Source organism: Trachurus japonicus, chromosome 5, assembly GCF_045865225.1.
Source record: "Trachurus japonicus isolate A0001 chromosome 5, Traja_1.0".
Classification (NCBI taxonomy): Eukaryota; Metazoa; Chordata; class Actinopteri; order Carangiformes; family Carangidae; genus Trachurus; species Trachurus japonicus.
This window is the reverse complement of record NC_140911.1, coordinates 2,035,376-2,057,304: the sequence shown is the minus strand read 5'-3', so window position 1 is coordinate 2,057,304 and position 21,929 is coordinate 2,035,376.

Here is a 21,929-nt window from a genome sequence, read left to right as displayed (position 1 = left end):
CCAGCAGAGATGGACAGAGTACTCCACCCCAGTACTTGAGTATATAAGAGTACAAATACTACTGGTCAAAATTTACTCCGTTACAAGTAAAAGTAGCTCAGTCGACATGTTACTCAAGTAAGAGTAAAAAAGTACTTGCTTCTAAAGGTACTTAAGTATCCAAAAGTACATGCTTCTAAATGTACTCTAAGTCAAAGTCAGAGTCAGAGTAAATGTCTTATTGTTCACATCAATGAATAACTCTAATTGTTTGTAAATGAATGTAAGGAGCTTTTAACTCTTGTTAGTGAGAATGAACTCTTTGAAAGCAGCTGCACTGATGTGCTGCTTTTAGGGGTTAGGGTTTCCTTCACAGACAAACACAGCTTGTGTCCAATAGGATTTTAGAAAAAGACCTGAAAGTAACCAGTACTTTTCATCCTTCCTACAAATTAACTCCAGTAAAAGTACAAATATTTGTCTGGATATGAACTTAAGTACAATACTCAAGTAAATTTTTTACTCCGTTACTGTCCACCACTGATCCCCAGCAGGGCCGTAGCATAGGGGAGAAGGTGGGGCCCACAGCCCAGCAGGGCCCCCAACAACCCCCAGTATCCTAATCCGTTTTTGACTAAATTATTCTGCCTATAACCCCAACTAATACTCATACAAATGCTGCATCAGCATCAAAACAAAGCCACAAAACATGTAATATGCATGAAATACGGTTTATTTTCCAAGCAATAACCTACCCCTACTTTCTTATATAAATGATTTAGAGCAATAGTAACTCCCTGCAAACTAATAATAATAATAATAATTGGGTATATTGCATCAGGCACTGTCAAGAACAAAGAGTAACCGAACAATGCATGATAATAAATGATAAAAATAAATACATAGTCTAAGAAAAAAGTGGCGAGGAAAAGTCACACTGCAAAAACTTCAAAGAATATTTGTCTTATTTCTTGTCAAAATGTCTCATTTCTTGTCAAAACTAATCTCTTTTCACTTTAAATAAGACTCATCACCTTCTTTTTAGATCATATTCACTTGTTTCAAACAAATTTTCACTTGAAATAAGTAGAAAAATCTGCCAGTGAAAGGAAGTTTTTTGTGCTTGTAATAAGAAAGAAAAACTTGCTCCACTATCAGATTTTTCTACTTTATTTCAAGTGAAAATCTGCTTGGAAGAAGGTAAAAACGGTCTAAAAACAAGCTGCTTTTTAATGTGATGAGTCTTATTTTAAGTATAATGAGATTTGTTTTGACTAGAAATTACATTTTTACTAGAAATAAGACAAATATACTTGGTAAGATTTGAGTTTTTGCAGTGCATGGGGCAAGGGGCCCACTTCAGTGTTCTTTCAGCCCAGAATTCCTAGCAACGGCCCTGATCCCCAGACCTGCTATAAGAAAAAGACCCTCAGTCTTGTGTGATACCACTGAGCAAGGCACTTACACTGTCCCCTATTGTTGAGATTGATTCATTCATAATTCATTCATTCATTCAGCAGCCTGCAGCAGCTGTGACTGTGGTTACAGAGAGAGATCACCAGCCAGATAAGATTCTCACTTCAAGGATCTGAGTGTGAGCCTGCTGCACGCTCAGCAGATTATGTAACTGAGACTCATCGTATCAGTTACACAACTTGATATCAGAGCGCGGTTGTGTAGACATCGGTGTAGAGACGCTCCTCCAGCCCACACTGAAACAGTTTCAGATGCAGAGCTGTCAAACGCTTCACATCTGGAGAAACTGAGATTCTCTAATGAAGACAGAGGACACAGTGAGCTCATAGACACTAGCTGGCTATAAAACCTCACAGTGTCTTATACAAGTATGATTCTGTAAATGTCTACCTAGTTCATTTATTATTTATTTTTTGCTCTATATGATTATGTTTATAGTACTCATTTTATACTGTAATGACCGTGAAATATCATTGTAATCCAAGATGTGCTGTGTTCTGCATGTTGTGCTCTTTTTTCCTATGTATTTTTATCTCTCCCTCTCTCTTTTTTCTTTATTTTATTTTTCTCTTGAAAATCAATGAACACATTTCTAAATAAAAAAAGAACAGTTTTTATTTTATTTTATTTAAAAAATATACAATGTCAGTATGAAATATAGGACTAATGGCAGAGAGCAACAAGCAATACACCCAAGGCAACATATCCAAACATGTACAAGTATAAACAGTTAACCAAAAGTTTTTTATAAAATTAAATGAACAAATAAATAAATAAATGATTAAATAACTAAATAAATACATTCATATTCACATACATAGATATACACACAGGAATTGATAATTTCTTAAGGGATTTCATCAAAAACTGTTTTATAATGTTCTAAAATAAATAAACTTTTTTTTTTATTACTTATAAGACAAGCAAATTGATGATGGATTTTTACCCAAAAAAAGGGGAAATGAGGTTTGAGAGTTCAGTCTGTTTGTGAATGAAGAATTTTTCCATTAAAATAATAAAAAAAGATCAACATAATACAATGACAATATTTGTTTTGTTCATCATAGAAACATATAATGTCTTTTAGAGTAAAATTAACATGGGAGTGAAACGTTCTTGTTATGTCTCATTGAAAGAAACGATGAACAAATGTTTCATCACCTTGTTTACAATGTGAGCAGCTGAGTCTATGGTTCAGACAGAAGTGAAGTGCATGAGATTAAACAGTGGGAGAGGTGAACTGTCGCGTGTTAATGTTGAAAAATGAACATTCAGCTGCAGGCTGCTGTCAATCACCAGGTCTGAACACGCTGAGGTCAGAGATGAGTTACTGAAGAAAAGAAAAAAGAAAAGAAAGCGTAACATTTTTTTATTTATTTTTTTATATTAGGCCAGTGGTTCCCAACCTTTTTTTCACAAATGTGTGGCGACCCAGCTCAGATATTTTTATATGCTGCATTTTATTTGAACTTGATTCGTATTCGAGAAAGTGAAAGTATAAAATACAGATGTTTAAGATTGTGTGTGGTGTTTTTAACCATAATTTTAAAAAGAATAATAATTAGTTAAAAAATACATTTATCAGTAATTTTTTTTTTCAATTACTAGACATTTCAGGCGACCCCATTTGAATTCCAGGCGACCCCACGTGGGGTCCCGACCCCAAGGTTGAAAAACACTGTATTAGGCATATACTATATATAATTTGAAGATGAAAAAGTATCAAGGAATACTTGTAGACTTCAGTGTGTTAATGGTAAAGAGAGTGACAGCCCTCTCATGGAAAAACACCAGAGGCAGGTGGTTGTCTGAGCATCAACTCTCCCCTCAGAGAAGATTATTACAATAAAACATCAGCAACATCATTTCCATTACTCTGTGGTACCCAATATTGCAGGAATAAGTTACGTCTTTTTTCCCCCATTATTCAATTAACTAAACTAAATTAAACTTCAAAAACATTGTGTTTTGCGCACACAGATGCAGCGGCTCAGTGCTCTCCTTCTTGGTGCATTTTTTTGCTTTGTGTGTATGTATAGCTATCCGTCTTACACGGCCAGCATGTAAACATGCAGAATGTGAATACGTGTTGTTGTTTCCTGTATGTGTTTTTAATTGATTTTATTTATGTATTTATTATAGATGTTTTATTTATTTTTATATTTTTCCTAACTTGCACCCAATTTCATTGTACTTGTGCAATGACAATAAAGACATTCATTCATTCATCATCCAATAAAGCATCTCTGTTACTGACCAGGTTGATCAGAGGGCATAAGGAGCTGTGTGTGTTATGTTGTGTGTTATTTTCCAGCTGCAGAGGAATGCAGCAGCGGTTCTGGACGATGACATGTGACGTCTGTCGTCTCTCTGCTTTCTGTCTGGGCTTTGACGCTGATCTCTCCGTTTTCTCTTCAGGCTGCTCCACATGTTGAGCTGATTCAACTGGAGGTGAAGGCAGGTGACAGCGTGGGGGGGTGAAAGGTGGGGGGGGAGAGATTACAGAGTGTTTTCCTGTAGGGAGTCATTTTCTCTTCTCTCTTCTTCCCTTTCAGCTTTCTAAACAGACTATTGTGTGGGTGGATCTACTCATTCCTCTCTGACTTTACTCGAGTGAATGCAGAGCGGTGACAAGAAGAGAATCCGCTCTCATCCCCATGTTGACTGAGACGGAGCTCAGAGCTCACAGCTTCTCCTGGAGGACTCGTCCCGTCTGCCCTGACTGACAATGGCTGTTTTTACCCACAGAGACACGAGGGAGGGAAGCTGCTCTGATCCTCCGTGGCCTGCAGCTTCTCCTCAAATACCTCCTGTCCAGGTGACAGATAGCACAATGACCTGCACTCATACCTGCATCACACAAGCTGCTTATTAGGACGAGTGAAAGCAGAGGGGGGAGGAAAGGAACATAAAATATGCTTGGACATGTAAAATATAGAGCAAAAAACTTTCTTTTTTCCCCCCTTTTTTTAAGGAAAGTGGTCCCAGTTGCTGTGGTGCGGTATAGGGATTTCATTTTTCATTTCACTATGTGAAGTCCTGGCCTTCCGTTTCCGGTACATGGGTCCTCAAAAGTGAAAGATTTTCTCTGAGATTCAATGGGTATGGGATGGTCCCGTTTGAATTGTGCCGTGGAGTTCACATGTTGTTTGTGATATTTAGAGGTACAATATGTAAGAAATCTAAAGCAACTGGCTGTAAAATCCTCCTAATATGTCACAGAGACTCAGGAATAATGTTCATATAACATGATGAACTCACCAAAAACAATAGCACAGCCAGAGTATTCGCATTAAAAATCTTTTTTTGTAGACTGCAAATCATGTTTATGTTTTGAATTTACGTGTTGGCATGTTGTGCCACCTAGCCCTCTCTCCCAGTCAGGGCGGTGTCAGTGGCATTTCAGCCTCCGGTCTGGTCCACTGAGCTGCTGCTACGACTGGGAGGAAAAACCAGATCACTGTGTTTTGAATGTGACTGCAGTAACCGTTTTTGGCCACATTCTTACATATGGCGCCTTTAAAGATAATTTTTCACGCAAAGAAGACGACAATTTAGCACAGAGAGTTTAGATAATGTTGGTTTTGTGTGAGCCGCTTTGTGAACTACAGTGAATGATCTACGTCACCACCCACTTGAACTCTGCAACAGACATGGAGATCTCTCTGCTCTACTTCACCACCTTTCTCCAAGAGCAGCAGGATCAGAGCAGAGAAAGGGGGGAATAATTCTAAGTCGAGGCAGGAGGAGAGTTGAATCTCTGTGGATGGAGAAGGAAGGGAGGGAAGAGTGATGACAAGACATTTAACAGCATTTAACTGAACAACGTCTCAATAAACACTCAAACTCTTGACATGAAAACATGAAATTGAAGCCTTTAAACAACATTTGTGTAATCCAAGGCAGAACGACTCGAGGATCAGGAAATAATTATTCTCTGTCCATTACACACCGTTAATTTTTTACGCTCTGAAAGGGCCCATGGGGTCCAGAGGAAGGGGCGGGACTTGTTACAGTGGTGGTGAAGGAAAAAGGTTTTCTCTTCTGTTGAAGGTTGACCCAAAAAAAAAAAAAAAAATCTTATTAGATTTTAGTTTAGTTTTATGCTGAAACAGAGATCATGGTGTCTGTTTTTATCATTTGTATTCTGCATTGCTGTAGTTGTTGCAATGTTTTTTAATGTTTCGAGCCAATTCTGGTACAGCTGAGAGCCGTGGACTGTTCCTGTTAAAGAAAATAAACAAATAAATATCCATAGTAAAAGTCACAATAAAGTCACATCATTTTATTAATCATATAATTTAAAGCAGAAGTAAGCGATCCGGTGGTTTTGTCTAATTTCCTGTCAGCAGATGGAGTTAGCAGCCCCCGCCCTCGTCATGGATCTATTGGTCCTCATCCCTACGTCACCACATTCACCGCATCCCTTGGCTGCACACACAGAGAGGACCGCCCCTTTATGCCGTTCTCTCTCCTCATTGGATAAAGGTTGTAGGATACAAGGAAAGTTTTCTCCTGGGCTCAGAGCAGAGCAGAGTGACTGACAGACCCGTGTTTCAGACCAAACACTCTATAGAAGTGATTGCTGTCGGAAGATACAACTATTTAAGACTTATATTAACACAAACATTCACCTTACTTCTGCTTTAAATTACTGTGTTAAGAAATTCTGGACATATTAAACCTGTGATCAGTAGACTACAGTATGTAGTGTTGTAGACCTCAGACCGGTCCTGAGTCCACGGGCTCTATTTTCGTGAACTAGGTGCAGGCGGAGAGGATCAGGCCTGCGCCTCGCCTTCGCTTCGCCAACGGGGAGTGGTCAGGAGCAGATTGTGATTTTCCTTCGAGACGCAGCGGAGCGCATCCCGCCTACTTCCCTCCCACCGGCGCAAATGGCATAGAGGGAGGAGAGAAGGCGTGGAGTGGGTTTGACACAGCCGAGTCAGATCTTCACCAATCAAATGAGCTCCTCTCCTCACCTTTAAATCCGCCGCGCGCAAGGCGGACGTTTGATTTCACCGTGGAAGAGAAGATTTGAATCAGCACCTACAGATTACAGCATAGACATTCAGCACATCTACAGTATATCGATTGTCCCGTCACACTGATGACAGATCAAAGGCTGCACAGATGAAAGATGAGGATGGATTACTGCTGTGTTGACACTACACGATTATCTGCTATATTTATGTATTTACTTATTGATTTATTGAGCCGCTTCGTCACGCGACCATAACAAATAAAACTGAAAACAAATAAACTATCATCTCTCACAGCAAACCACAATCAGCCTGGCATCATAGTGAGCAGATATTCACATCTCCATCTCAGGTAAATTCTAAAGAAAAAAGAAAAAGAGAGACGCTCCGTGAAGCCTCCTTCACGCACAGCTGTTTGTTTATGTTGTGATCTGTGCACACGTGTTTAAATATAGGTTACTAAATATGAGTGTGTTTATTAATGGAAAAGGGGTGTGTGTGTTTTGTTTTTTGTTTTTTTTTTACTGGGCAACAGCTCTCAATCTGTCAGAGCAAGTGAGACGGGAGGAAACTGATGTTCTGGTCCGGTCCAAGCTGGCAGTGTCCGGTCGCGCGAACAGACCTCACGGGCTGATGATGCAAAAGTAGTCTGGGAGGGAGGAGGTTATGTCTATCTATCTATCTAACCTATATTTAAACACGTGTGCACAGATCACGACATAAACAAACAGCTGTGCGTAACGGAGGCATTTCAGTTTTATTTGTTATGGTCGCGTGACGATGCGGCGCTGGCCCCTAATAAATCAATAAGTAAATAAATAAATAGCTGATAATCTGCAACGGCACAGTGTGTAGTGTCAACACCTGCTCTTGGGACATCCACGGCTGTCTCAGTCCCTCCCTGGTTTCATCTGTGTTAATTCAGTCAGGCTGAGTTTCCATTACGCAAGCCTTTGATCTGCCATCAGTGACGGGACAATCTATATAGATATAGGTGTATGTGCTGATTCAGATACAATAAATAGGGGTTATTGTGATGATGATTATTATTATTATTATTGTTGTTAATTGCATTTAAATGTGCCTGGAAGTGTGGAAATCTGCCTGTGAGGTCTTGGTGACGTGTCTGCACTGCGCGCTGGGCAGTCAAATTGCCACTGCGCTGGCTGCGCTGCGCCTTGCGCTGAGATTAGACCAGGTTGGAGCTGGCGAGCTTTCAGCGCACTCTCCGCGCGGTCTATCGGCAACAAATTGTCACTGCGCCACGGCGAATCTGTCGACACCTCCCACTGCTGCGCGACCACTCCCATCTCAGCGCACAGCAGTCTGCCAATTTACCGAATCCGCTGCGCACCTTGTTGCACTGGAGGAAAATGCCACTGCGCCAGCTGCGTCAGGGCTCGCCTCGCTGCGCCACCCTGAGTTGCGCCAGCAAAATAGGGCCCCACATCTTCAAGGTCTTGGTCTTGTCTCGGTCTCAGTTGTAGGCCTACACTCCACCTTTTTCCGAACGTCAAAAACGTATGTTTTGCCGGTTTTGCTCTTCCGGTGGAATTTTATGTTTACATTTCCATGGTTTCAGTAGTCGCGGTAAATGCATGGATTTTTTTTTTTTTCAATGAAAATGTGTAAAACGCATGGATCATCACAGCAGCTTTTAACAGTGGATATCACACAGACTGACATCCGTGTTAAAAGCCAGCGTTAATAGATCCATGCGTTTACCGCAACTATGACAACGACTGAAAACCATGGAAACGTAGCATACAATTCCACCAAACCGGCAAAACCGGAAGCCGGTTTGACCATAGATGACGTTCAGAAACTTGTGGATAGTTGTATCTGCTTGTGTAACCATGGTAACAACTTGGTGTCACCAAGGGGGCAGTTGTCGGTCTGAGAAGTGAAGTCACTTCCGCGTTCAAAAAGCTGCAATCCCCTCGGCTGTCGCTGGGGGCTGGCTCCAGAAGGGAGCAACTCCAATTGAGCCCCATGTTAAAATAGCCGACTTTACAGCTTAAAAAAACATATTTACAGCCTGGTACATTTTAATTTTTTAGTCTCAACCGATAGTTTCTACCCCCGTACACACTCTGAGGGGGGTGAATTTTTTTAAAACTCTACCGTTTTACTATTATTAGGTTTAAAGTTCTGGCCAATTAGGGCGCAGAACCGTTGAGTGACAGGTCCGGCGACCGCTGCTTCGAGGCCAGTGGGCGGGCCCTCGGCCGGCCAACGGCCGCACCGCTCCAAATATGGCAAGTAGAATCCAACATGGCGCAGTTCAAACCCCCGTAGTAGCGGCACAAAACAGACTCCCCCAAACCAATGGGGGACGTCACGGGTGCTACGCATAGACTGTAAAAAGAATGGCCGTAGCGTCCGTGACGTCACCCATTGGTTTTGGGGAGTCGTTTTTGTGACTCCAACATGGCGGCCTGAACAGCGCCATGTTGGATTGGCCGGCCGAGAACCCGCCCACTGGCCTCGAAGCAGCTGTCCACGGAGCTGCTCGGACCTGTCACTCAACGTTTCTGCGCCCTAATTGGCCAGAATTTTAACCTTATAACAGTAAAACTGTAGAGTTAAAAAAAAATTCACCCCCCTCAGAGTGTGTGCGGGGGTAGAAACTATCGATTGAGACAAAAAAACGTTCTGACACCAGGCTTTTAACATGTTTACTGAGGATGTAAAGTCGGCGATTTTAACATGGGGGTCTATGGGGAATGCTCCCTTCTGACACCAGCCCCCAGAGGAATTCGAGGGGATTGCAGTTTTTTGAACGCGGAAGTGAGCTTCACTTCTCAGACCGACAACTGCCCCCTTGGTGCTACGTCCATTCTTTTTACAGTCTATGGGTGTCACCAGTGTCACCAGTGGGAGGAGACTTCAGCAGGTTCTGTGCTGTGTTCTTCTGTTCAATTCAAACTTTGTTTACATTAAATATGGTTTAGATTTTACATCCAATCATCTTTTCTTTGTAGCTGAGGAGGAATAATGTAAATATCAAGACACATGGTTGTTATGAGGACTGGGACTGGAGACAGGGATGGACTTGGAAACGGTCTCACATTGGTTTGGTCTCGGTCTTGGTGTTGGATGGTCTTGACTCCAGCTCGCCTTGACTAACAATATGTAAACTCAGTCAAAATGTGTCTTTGGTGCAAGAATATTGATATTAATATTAATATCATGTCTGTTGAAACTGGTTTACACAGTCTGGTCACCGAATGTCGAGGTTATTAATTATGACAGAGTGTTAGAAGTGAAGCTGACAGATGTTCTACCAGTGGTTTTTAGTTTGTTGCTGGTTTCAGCTCCATGAATCAGACTGACAGCAGATCTTATATCTTATATCTTCTATCTGTGATATAAAAGCAGAAGCAGCTGCTTGCCATCAGCATGTGATGCTGGTATGGCTGCACATATTTGCACAAACCCAGTGCACGTGGAGTCAGAGGACACACACACGTGCTGCACAGGAAGAAAACAGAAAAAGGAGAAAACGGTTCAATGACATCCGGCAAACAAAGAATGCACGTAAGTTAATGAAATATAAAATAAAAACACAAAATAAGAAATGAAAACACATCAAACTACAGTATGCATTTACAGGAGAAGGCACAGATGTAGGACAGGTGTGTCTCAGGTCTTTGTACTGTCCAACAGACGACGGAGCAGAAGTTGAACATTTAACTTTAAAATACGACGATGAAACTGAAACTGAACTTGTTCTGCAGGAGTTTATTTAAGAGTATAACACAACATGCACACACAGACAGAGAAGCTGAAGCTCACACACTGTCGGCATACAAGAGAGATGCTGTCAATATGCAGGTCATATAAACTATCATTTAATACCTAAAGTACGAGTTGAACTGTCACAGTAAATGATAATTTACTGAGGAAATGATCCCCTCCAAGTGTGTTCATGCCTCTAATTTTAAATCAAACATTATTTTATTATTGTAACTTATTTCTATCATAATGGATAGATAAATATGCAGTGAACTTATTATTATATCAGTGCATTCCTCCATTGAGAGATCACATTACTGTCACACACAAACCAGACTGTGTTTGAAAATTCCACATAAATTAGCTATAAAAGTCCTGACATGCACATAAAACAACGACTTGGAGGTGAACTCACATTTTTGGCGTTCGTCCACATTCTGGCAGAATTTAACATCCAACAGTTTAAAGATGAAGATGAGTTCATCTTTAAAAGCCGGTGAGAAATCAATCCATGGAGCGGTGGATAAGGTTATCTATCATCTACCATGTTACCATGTGTATATCTGTGTAGTCTTATCTGTCATCAACAAGAGATTACGTGGTTACGGGTTAGCGTGTTACGTTTGTGTGGCGATGTCGCCATGGAGACGAGAGCTGGGACACCGGGTCGGAGGCTCTGATCTTACAAGGTTGGTTTTCAGCCGAGAGACGCTCCATTCTCCCTGGAACTAGTAACTAGTCAGTGGTTTAACCAGAACTAGAGACAAGGGACGCATGGAGCTGAGTTAAAGGGACAGTTCAACATTTAGTCAGGTCCTCCTCTCACCATAATCCCAGCAGGTTCATCTCCTTTAATTATTGGTGCATGTTGTTTTGAGATGGGCGGGGCAGAGACGTGAGCTGCTCAGTGAACGGTCCAGGTCCCCTGTCATTCATCAAACTCATCAAATACACAATCCAACAACTCCACAACGCTCTGGTGGACAAGTTGTGACCTGCACATTCACCACGCTATGAGATAATCATGTAACATTATGTAACATTACGACACATGAAGCAAATACTCTGAACTACTTTCTCTTCTGAAATCCCTCCGCCCAGCAGCAGCCGTGTCTGGAATGTAGTTCCGGCTGCATTTCCCTCTAAAACAACTCTGTGTGGTAACGTTGTGTTATTATCTCATAGCGTGGTGAATGTGCAGCTCACAACTTGTCCACCAGAGAGTTGTGGAGTTGTTGGATTGTGTATTTGATGAGTTTGATGAGGGACACTAAGGACCTGGACCGTTCACTGAGCAGCTCACGGCTCTGCCCCGCCCATCTCAAAACAACATGCACCGATAATTAAAGGTGATGAACCTACTGCTGTGGCTATAGGGGTTATGGTGAGAGGAGGACCTGACTAAATGTTGAACTGTCCCTTTAATGTTCAGAATGAAACGTCTACTATACATGTAAAAAACAAAACAAAAGGGACGTCGCGTGGCGTAGTGGTTAGAGCGGGCGCCCCATGTATAGAGGCACGTTCCTCGCTGCAGTCGGCCCTGGTTCGAATCCCGCATCGGGCGCCATTTACTGTATGTCATTCCCCCTCTCTCTGCCTCCCCATTTCCTGTCTGTCTCAACTGTACTATCCATAAAGGCATAAATGCCCAAAAAATATACTTTAAAAAAACAAAACAAAACTCTGGACTTAATGACTGATTGGTACTTGAACTTCACGCTGTTTCCAAACTCAAATAGCGTAGTTGTTGTTGTTTGAAAACCAGCTCCATGAGGCGCTAGGAGACCTGTTGTCTCTGTTCAGTAAATATCAGGACGTTTGTCTGGTCTCAGATCATTTACTGCAACAACTTCACATGTTTCTTTCCGCTGACCTGCAGAGGAACCGCAGCGCTGCAGCTGAGCATCCGTCCACCAACACTGTGGCAACAACATGTCTGAACAAACTGAAGTACAACACAACGACTATACGACGACGACGGCTCGGTCTGTGATGAGTCATCCATTTGGTTTCCTGGGGGATCGCTCTGGTTGGCACCGCCGTTTGTTTCTTGGCAGGAGGATCTGACATGTTTTAAAAGGTCTGAAGGAAGAAAAAAAACCTCAGGATTAAAAGAACGTGAGTCTTCATCATCACTTCCTTAATAAAAGAAGAAGGAGGAGGAGGAGGAGGAGGAGGAGGTGAACACCCCAGCAGGCCTGGCACCACATCTATCTTTCCTCGGTATCAGTATCAGCGCCTCCACTTTATCTCTGTTCACACGTTTCATTTACAGATGTTTCCTGCCACAGATTAACATGAAAACATTAAAGGGATACGCCAACATTTTTTTTTCGTGTCTTGCCTCACTCTCGAGTCCATGACCAGCAGATAGACACCATCCTTTCGACTGTGCGTGCAGTAACAAGGGAGATAGAGCCGTATCGCCCGTAATTAGCTTAGCTCAAACACTGGGGCCCTCATTTATCAAACTTGCGCAGGATCTGGTGTAGATTCTGGTGTAAATATCAGTGTACGCCAAGTGTCACGTGTGATTTACTAAAAGTGTGTACGCTGCTGATTTCGGCGTAGAACCGGCGTAGTGGTGATAAATCCGGCGGCTGAAAACGAGTGTAATTTAAATGTCACGCCCTGATATATTCCTGCTTTAGAGGCGTCGCCCTGCCCCTTTTACGACATGGAGACACGGAAGACGGCCAAGAAGACGGACTTTACTGACGTTACCGCGTTGAACAGGGAGAGGGCGGCAACATTAAATATCTGGACATTGATAGATTGATAGGTTTTGTGATTGATAAGCGTCATCCCGGTGGATGGAGGCTGCAGACGCACGTGTCACCGACCACGTCAGGAAACCCAGCGACCTCATGAAACGCTCCTGCAGTTTACTAAACACAAGTGACTGAGGAGAAATCATAGGCATATTACTGCTGCGAACGCGACTTTATGACCATCAGCACCGATTATATGGTTCGGCTGATGGAGGAATGTGAAACACCGGCCCGATCTCCCGCTGACAGGTCCCGGTGACTGGGGAAAAAAAAAAAAAATCAGAGATCAGCTGGACCTGGACAGGTAGCGGAGATTTGTGCGTACCGTACGCTCACGCTCAGATTAATAAATGCCGATCCTTGCGGTGAATTTGGTGTACACCCATTTTTTTGGTGTACGCAAGTTTCATAAATGAGGGCCTGGAAGTGTATGGGTAGTGTTAGCCTGCCTCCTACCCGAGCTGAAATCAGCAGTCAGAAGCTGGTTTCATTTTAGCTCTAAACTCTGTAAATATATCACTTTATCCACATTTCAAACATTTTTAGGTGAGAAAGTAGCCGTTTAGATCAGCAGTGTGTCGTTAATTTGTCTAAATACCAACTGTTTACAATTTTGTTTGGACAAATTCGGCGCTACTCAAGCTAGCCGTTGTGACCAACGCACTTCCGGTTACTTTCACAAAATAAAACACCCGTTGCCCTTTACATACAGAAAACCATGAGGATAGAATTTGTGCTTTTACTTTGAAATAGGAAGCTAACCTACCCTCGATGTAGCTAGCTTGAACCAAAATAAACCGTCTTTGCTTGAACCCTCCGTTTTGACCGATCTCGTCCCGTTAGCGGCATTTGACCGCTCAAGATGCCTTAGCGGAGAGTTTTGTCAGCTCTGAGACGAAGATCGGCCCGCCGGTTTCCGTTTAGAGTTGCTGAAGAGTTTCTCTGATGACTTTATGTGGAGGCAGGCTAACACTACCTATACACTTCCAGTGTTTGAGCTAAGCTAATTACGGGCGATACGGCTCTATCTCCCTTGTTACTGCACGCACAGTCGAAAGGATGGTGTCTATCTGCTGGTCATGGACTCAGGGGTGAGGCAAGACACGAAAAAAAAATGTTGGCGTATCCCTTTAACGCTTTTCTCTCAGGTTTTTTTCTTTTTTTCTTCTTTACATTTCTGGGGCGGGTCCTCCTTCTTTCACTGGAGCTTTTTAAAATAATAACAATTTGCCTTGGCAGCCTCCTCATAACTCTCCATAACAACAGGGTGCAGAGGCTTTAAAATGAGTGTAGACTTGCCAACGCCACGATGATTGACGTTCGGTGCTGCTGCTGTGTATGAACCCCCCCCACCCCCACCCCCCACAATGATGAGAGTGGGTTTGAGTTTTACAACCACACAAACACTGTCATCAACTATATCAAAGTAATTGTTTGACATTTTGGAAAAGGGTCTTGTCGAGTGTAAAAACATCAAAATCACTGATAAATCTGAATGTTAAATATGAGCCAGTGGTTCTCAGTCTTGTCCAGGCACAGGGAGAGTTGAGTTTATAGTAAAGGCCTAATGCAGTAAATTTAAAAAGACAAAGGAGAGTGAATCAAAAAAATAAATAAAATCAAAATGTGGCTTATGACCAATTTCCAATTAAAACATAGTGGATTGGAGAAAATGACTTAGCCTCTGCAGTTTAGGCCATTATAATGGCTCCAGTCACTATTTTAGTAAAATGATAAATGTCTGTAAAGTCACTCAATAAAAAGATACTTTATTGTTTTAAATACCACTTGCAGTTACACCAACTACCACTAGGGGTCTGAGCACTAGAAACACTGATATAAACTGTAGTTAGCCTAGCTTATCTTAGCACCAGCTATGTTTCCATCTATTTGTCAATGGATTCATCTAAAGATTGCTAAAATTATTAATATGGATAAAGCAGGTGAAAGTGTGTCTCCTTTAAATCCAGTATGAAACTGGTGAATTGAATAGGCTCCATTTCCTGCATTTTAAGGTGTTTCTTTTTTTTTCTTTTTCTTTTTTGCACTGAATCTGAATCGCACAAACCAAATAGGGAACAACAAGCCAAAAGTGTGGCAAGTAGTGGTTTGGGCTCCATCGTCTGATAGATGAGTGATTAGATTACATTAATGTTAAGACCCATAGTGGGCTCAAAATCAGTTTTCTTTTCTGAATACCTTTAAACCTCAATATAAGAAAATAAATTCGTTTTTTGCTTTGTTTAGGGTTCTTCTTTTCTTTCCCTTTTTCTTTTTGTATATGTCATGTATGTGTAATATATGTAGGCCTATACGTGTGTGTGTGTGTGTACTGTATATAGTCTGTCTGTCCATCTGTCTGTCCACCTGCATCCTTTGTTTACTCCCTTCATGTCTTTGAAAAGCAGGAAACACGTGGCAGAATTGATGCAAAATGTGATCGTGACTCACATTTATCCAACAAAACTGTTTCCATCAGCGTTTATCCCATAATAAGCTTTTTATCAATCAAGAGAATATCCCATGAGGTCGACTGGACAAACTTTTTGTCCATATTCCTGTACATTTCATCAGATTTCACTGTTTCCATAACACATTTTAATTGAGTATAACTTAATGCAGATAAAGAGCTGTAGAGCTACTGACTGTGAGTTCACACATTAACAAGTCTTAAAGATTTCCTGGTTAAAGCTCAGACCCAGCTGTGACCTCTGCTGCTTATTATTCCTCTTTTCTTCTGTCACAGTATCTAATCAAAGCAGAAAGGCTCTGAGTTCAGTCTGCAGGACACTTTTGATCAGTTGTACAACGTCCTTATTAACTGTGATGGGCAGAGTTTAGAGTTTATCATTCATCCCTATGAGATGAAAGAGAAGATGGTCTCTTTTCCTTTTTATTGCGACTCTGTGGGAAATATCAAAGTGAGTGTAGTCGTGGTAAATAAACACACACAGGAAGCTCAACATCTTGTACCGAGCTTTTTTTTTTTTTACACCAGCCAGAAACATGAAAGGAAGTGGACGTGGAGTCACAGGAGGAAAATGTTGGAGTTTAGCTTCGGGGCTGTGAGTAGTGACTGAGCTATTCTCTGTGATTCTCAGACTGATGACTAAGAAAATCCTCTCAAACTGACATTTTTAGGCTTTTTCAACCAAACCCATGAGTCTGCTGTTGAACCGGTGGAGACACTGAGCAACTCTCTGGCGTCCTCGGGTGGTGGAGGGAGGAACTACAACATAAGACTGTTTATTAATCCAACACAAAGGACATTTGGTTATATTATATCATATACAGATTAGATTATAAAGTCGTTCCTTTCCATGTTGATTAATATCAGTTCATTTAAACTATATGTTTGTATTTTAAAGGAATCAGAAAAGAATCAGAATAATGTTTTTATTGTAAAGGTGCAAACATTAAATATAGTCAAAGGTAGGGATATAGAAATAGAAATGTAAATAAAATAAAATAGAATAAATTAAAATATTCTAGTGCAAAAAATATGCATATACTATATAATAGATCGATATAAATAGAATAGAATAAAGATGAAGATATACAATCACAAGGATTAAACTCTTTATCAGTGAGCACAATTACATTGTTGATTAGATAAGTATAATAAGTCTGTGAATTACCAGTTTGTTGGTTATTAAACATCATCATCATCATCACAGGTTGGCTCTTTTCAAAGCCGATCACACAATGAAAATTATGGTAATCACTAGAGACATTAGATTTAGGATAGGCCTATATAATTAAAACATTGTTAAACTGATTGATTCATTAATTAATTAAAACACTTTCAATTTTAAAAAAAAAAGTCTCTCATGTTTTTTGGAGTCATGTCCTGCCAATAATAATCTGTCTCTGCAGATTCAGACGCCTTGTTCTTCCTACTGGACGGTTGTAAAACTGCAACTAAATCAACGTCTCACTCAAATACCACTTTTTGAAACAAGTTACACTTTTAACACTTTATTAGTTAATTACAATTTTAAAGTTTTATACACCTGAATTAAATACCGAGATTCAATTGTTGATGAAACATGAAGAACTTCCCTTCAGGGATCAGTGAAGTCTGGTTCAGATGAAGCTGAAGGTCAGATGGTGAAGTTTCCTGCTCATCCAGCAGAGGGAGACACAGCTCAGGGAGACACTGATCAGCTGTTTTAAATGACATCCAGTAAAAAATGTTTTAATTTAACAAAAATCAATGAATAAAACAACTTAACAAAAGTCAAACTGAATCTCCTGAAAATGTCAAATGGTTCAACCACAAAAGAATAATCAATATTAAATATTTGATCCACCTAAAGTGGATTTAATTGAACTTATAAAAATAAATAAAAATAAAATTTCTTCTGAAAACATTGAAATGAAATAGATTTTTGTTGTTGTTTTTAAATTCCAATGCATTTTGGCATCACTGAGCAGGTGTTATCTTAAAAACAAAAAGCTTTTTTTTCTTAATAATGTGTCAAATGATGTAAAAATCTGTTAAGAAACATATTGATTCATTGCAAAGGGTGAATGGCATTTATTCCACATTTGAGTGACATAGAGTGAGAAACACAACAAACCAGTCAAGTTATCTGTTTCATTTCATTCTATCTCTTCTTTAATTAGCACATTGTTCTGTATTTTTTGCTTGGGTACGTACGTAAAAGTGTGTTATAAATAAAATGTATTATTTATTACAGATAAACCTAAGTGAACGTCAGCAGAAAACCAGTGTGAGGGAAATAATGATATGCAAATCTCCCAGAGCAGAGTCAACCTCCCTGCACAGAGCTGTCTGTCCACCACCAGCCTGTAGGGGGCAGCAGAGGCTCAGCGGTCTGTATTGATCATTGATCAGGTCTCATCATTAATAAACAGAGGAGGCCACATGTTGAACATGCAGAGAGTCCAGTTTACATTATTGTACTGTAAATGTCAGAGTTCATGTTGCTCACAGAGGATTTAAGGCTTTTGTCTTACAACCAGGTCATTGTTGTTGTGTTAAATCCCTCTGACCTTTAAGTTTAACACCAACAACCTGTGTGTGTGTGATCAGCTGAGGATGAGTGTGTGTGAAGCGTCACAGCTGCCAAAAACACTGGGATCATGTGACAGTTTAATTTAAATGAGGCAGGTTTTTCTCACTGTGTCAGTTGAAGTTTTCCACTCTTCCATTTAAACTCCTCCAGCTTCCGTGTTAAGTGTTTTTTTTTAGTTTTCCACCTGTGAGGGTTTTTTACCTGGAGCTGAAGCCGTCGTGTTCAGACCTGTCGGGCTGTGACTCTGCTGCAGACCGCGGTGCAGTGAAAGGGCGAGGAAGGTGTGACTGCAGCTGCTCGCTCCTCCAGCTGCTGTCAGTGTCAGAGACTCCTGGTTGTAATGAGTTTCTGCTGCATGTAGCCTATACTACCCTAAAGGCAAAGTGCAGAATTGTATTTTTTCAATTTTTTTAAAGACCAATAAAAAGTGTGGCATATTCTCTTCAATCTGGTAGAATTTGATATTGGTACTGCTAAAATTTCCAGAGTTATTGGGCGTTTTATTTTGCTGTCCATCCAAAAAAAGCACTGTGAAACCGAGGCAAAGTGCAATATCTGCAAAGAGTAACTGTACTCCCTACATCCTATAATTTACTCTATAATCCCATTGGAGTAGAACCAAGGCAAAGTGCAGTATTTGTAGATAATACCAAGCCAAAGTGCAGTATATGCACCAAAACCAAGGCAAATGTGCAGTATCTGCACCAAAACCAATGCAAATGTGCAGTATTTGCACCAAAACCAAGGCAAATGTGCAGTATCTGCACCAAAACCAAGGCAGATGTTCAGTATATGTACCAAAACCAAGGCAAATGTGCAGTATCTGCACCAAAACCAAGGCAAATGTGCGGTATCTGCACCATAACCAAGGCAAATGTGCCGTATCTGCACCAAAACCAAGGCAAATGTGCGGTATCTGCACCATAACCAAGGCAAATGTGCCGTATCTGCACCAAAACCAAGGCAAATGTGCAGTATCTGCACCAAAACCAAGGCAAATGTGCGGTATCTGCACCATAACCAAGGCAAATGTGCCGTATCTGCACCAAAACCAAGACCAATCTTCAGTATCTGCACCAAAACCAAGGCAAATGTGCAGTATCTGCACCAAAACCAAGACAAATGTTCAGTATCTGCACCAAAACCAAGACAAATGTTCAGTATCTGCACCAAAACCAAGGCAAATGTGCAGTATCTGCACCATAACCAAGGCAAATGTTCAGTATCTGCACCATAACCAAGACAAATGTTCAGTATCTGCACCATAACCAAGGCAAATGTGCAGTATCTGCACCAAAACCAAGACAAATGTTCAGAATATGCATTAAAACCAAGACAAATGTGCAGTATCTGCACCAAAACCAAAGCAAATGTGCAGTATCTGCACCATAACCAAGCAAATGTGCAGTATCTGCACCAAAACCAAGCAAATGTGCAGTATCTGCACCATAACTAAGGCAAATGTGCAGTATCTGCACCATAACTAAGGCAAATGTGCAGTATCTGCCATAAAACGGTCAAAATTGGTCAGAAAGACAAACTACAAAATACATTTAATTCAGTCCACCTTTATCTAATCAATTATAGACTTGGTAGTTGTTCATAATTTGATGCTTAAACCTGACAATGAAAAACACAAAAAGCAGTTTTTCTCAGTTCGACATATTTACAGATACTTAACTGCACTTTGCCTTCGTAGGGCAGACGGCCGCTGAGCTTCTCTCAGCCCGACATGAGCCGCTGAATGGACTAAAACACACAGTGAGATGTGTTTCTTTCATTGCTCTGATAAATGAGTTGTGCAGTAAAGAGTTTTACAGTGATGCATGATGGGGGAGGAGGAAGAGGAGGAGGAGGAGGGGGAGGAAGAGGAGGGGGGGCAGTGGGGTAATAAAAGGCTCTGAGGATTTCTCTCATAATGGGTGAAAGGTCTTTTCTGTCTTCAAGAGGCTGTTGAATGAACTCCAGCCTCGTCTGTTTTATACATAATCACACACACACACACACACACACACACACACACACACACACACACACACACACACACACACACACACACACACACACACACACACACAGTGGAGCAGCGGATGAATGTGTAATATGGAGCTGAGAGCTGAGTGATGAAGATCTGAGCAGATTTTCTTGGGGGGAAACTGTGATTTATAGAAGTGATGAAGAGTTTAATCTGAACCACTGAACCACTAGTTTCAGATGGGTGAGGAGGAGGAGGAGGAGGAGGAGGAGGAGGAGGAGGAAAAAGGAAGAGAAGGAGGAGGAAGAAGGAGGAGGGGGAGGAAGAGGAAGAGGAGGAGGAGGGAGGGTGAGGAAGAAGAGGAGAAGCAGGAAAAAGAATTGGACAATGGGGAAGAGGAGAAAGAAAAAGGAGGAGGAAAAAGAAGGAGGAGGAGGAAGGAGAAGGAGGAAGAGGAGGGGGAGGGTGAGGAAGAGGAAAAAGAGGAGATGGACAAAGGGGAAGAGGAGGAGGAAGAGGAGAAAGAGCTGGAGAAGGAAGAAGAGGAGGAAGAAAAGGAAGAGGAGGAAGAGGAGAGGGAGCAGGAGGAAAAAGAGGAGGAGGAAGGGTAAGAGAAGGAGCAAGAACAGGAGGAGGGGGAAGAGAAAGAGGAGGAAGAGGAGAACGAGGAGGAGGAAAAAGAGCTGGAGAAGGAGGAAGGGGAGGAGGAGAAAGAAGAGGAGGAGGAGAGTGAGCAGGAGGAGGAGGAAGGGGAGACCGAGGAGAAGGAGGAGAAAAAAGAGGAAGAGAAAGAGGAGGAGAAGGAGGAAGAGTCTTTGACCTGCTCCTCATCACCACCAGCGTCTCTGTCATGTGATCTGTCATGCTAGTCTCTCTTATCTCCAGGTATGTTATCGGTATCGGTATCGGCTTTTGGAAGCAGAAAGTTATCAGTTATCGGTTTTTAAAAAAAAGTTATTGTGCATCTCTAGTTAAAGGAGAATTCCGGTCATTTTTGACCCCTAAATCGTTGTCCTGATGGTCAGCCAGTGTTGGTTGGAGCAAAAAAAAATTGATGCAGGCAAACCACAGTTACCATGGCTACCCGGCGCTAGGGATAGCCACAACGCTAACCCATGGGGGCAATTCTTTCAACCACAGCAAACAGTCAGAAAACAATCAGATATCTCTGGTACATGACTGGAATCCTTATGAACTCATAGTGTAGTAGAGTAGTAGTGTAGAGTACTGTATAAACAGTATCAACTTTGTGTTGTGATGATTTCTTATTCTGGACATCACCACTGCACTGCTCCACCGTTTATTTTAGTGAAGAAATCATCACAACAAGGACAAAGTGTTAGTTTCTCTCTGTGATGGGATAGTAATGTCTTTCTGGGATGTTTCAGAGTTCGGCTGTCTGAGGTGAGTGGCTACATGCAAAAACGTGCATTATTGCATTATGCAATTTCGAGAAAAGGCGTAGAAAATAGGCTTGGTTGGTTTTTAACTGGTTCAATGTGTGAAATGACGTCTTCTGTCTGTCTGTCGCTGCTGTCACTGTCTGATACACTCATACTGTAGAACACACACACACACACACACCCATAGGTCTGTGTGTGACAGTTCATCCCAGTGTGTGTGTGTGTGTGTGGTTTGTTGCCTCCAGGCTGTTGGTTGTTGTGTAATCAACAGACCATAGTAATCACCCTGTCACAACACAACTACGTCACGCTGCAGTCACACATGCGCAGCTCGTGTGACTGCTTCACACACTAACACACACACAGACACACACAGCGATGATGCGTCACAGTTTCAGTGTGTGTGTCTGTGCTTGTCAACTTCTCTCTCTCTCTGTTTCCACTCGTTCTCTCTCCTCTGTCCGTTCATCCCTCCATCTGCTCTGCTCTTTGTGTGTGTGACCTGTGTGTTTGCACGTGTGTGTGTGTTTTAGGCTTTTCTTACTGGACAAACATTATCC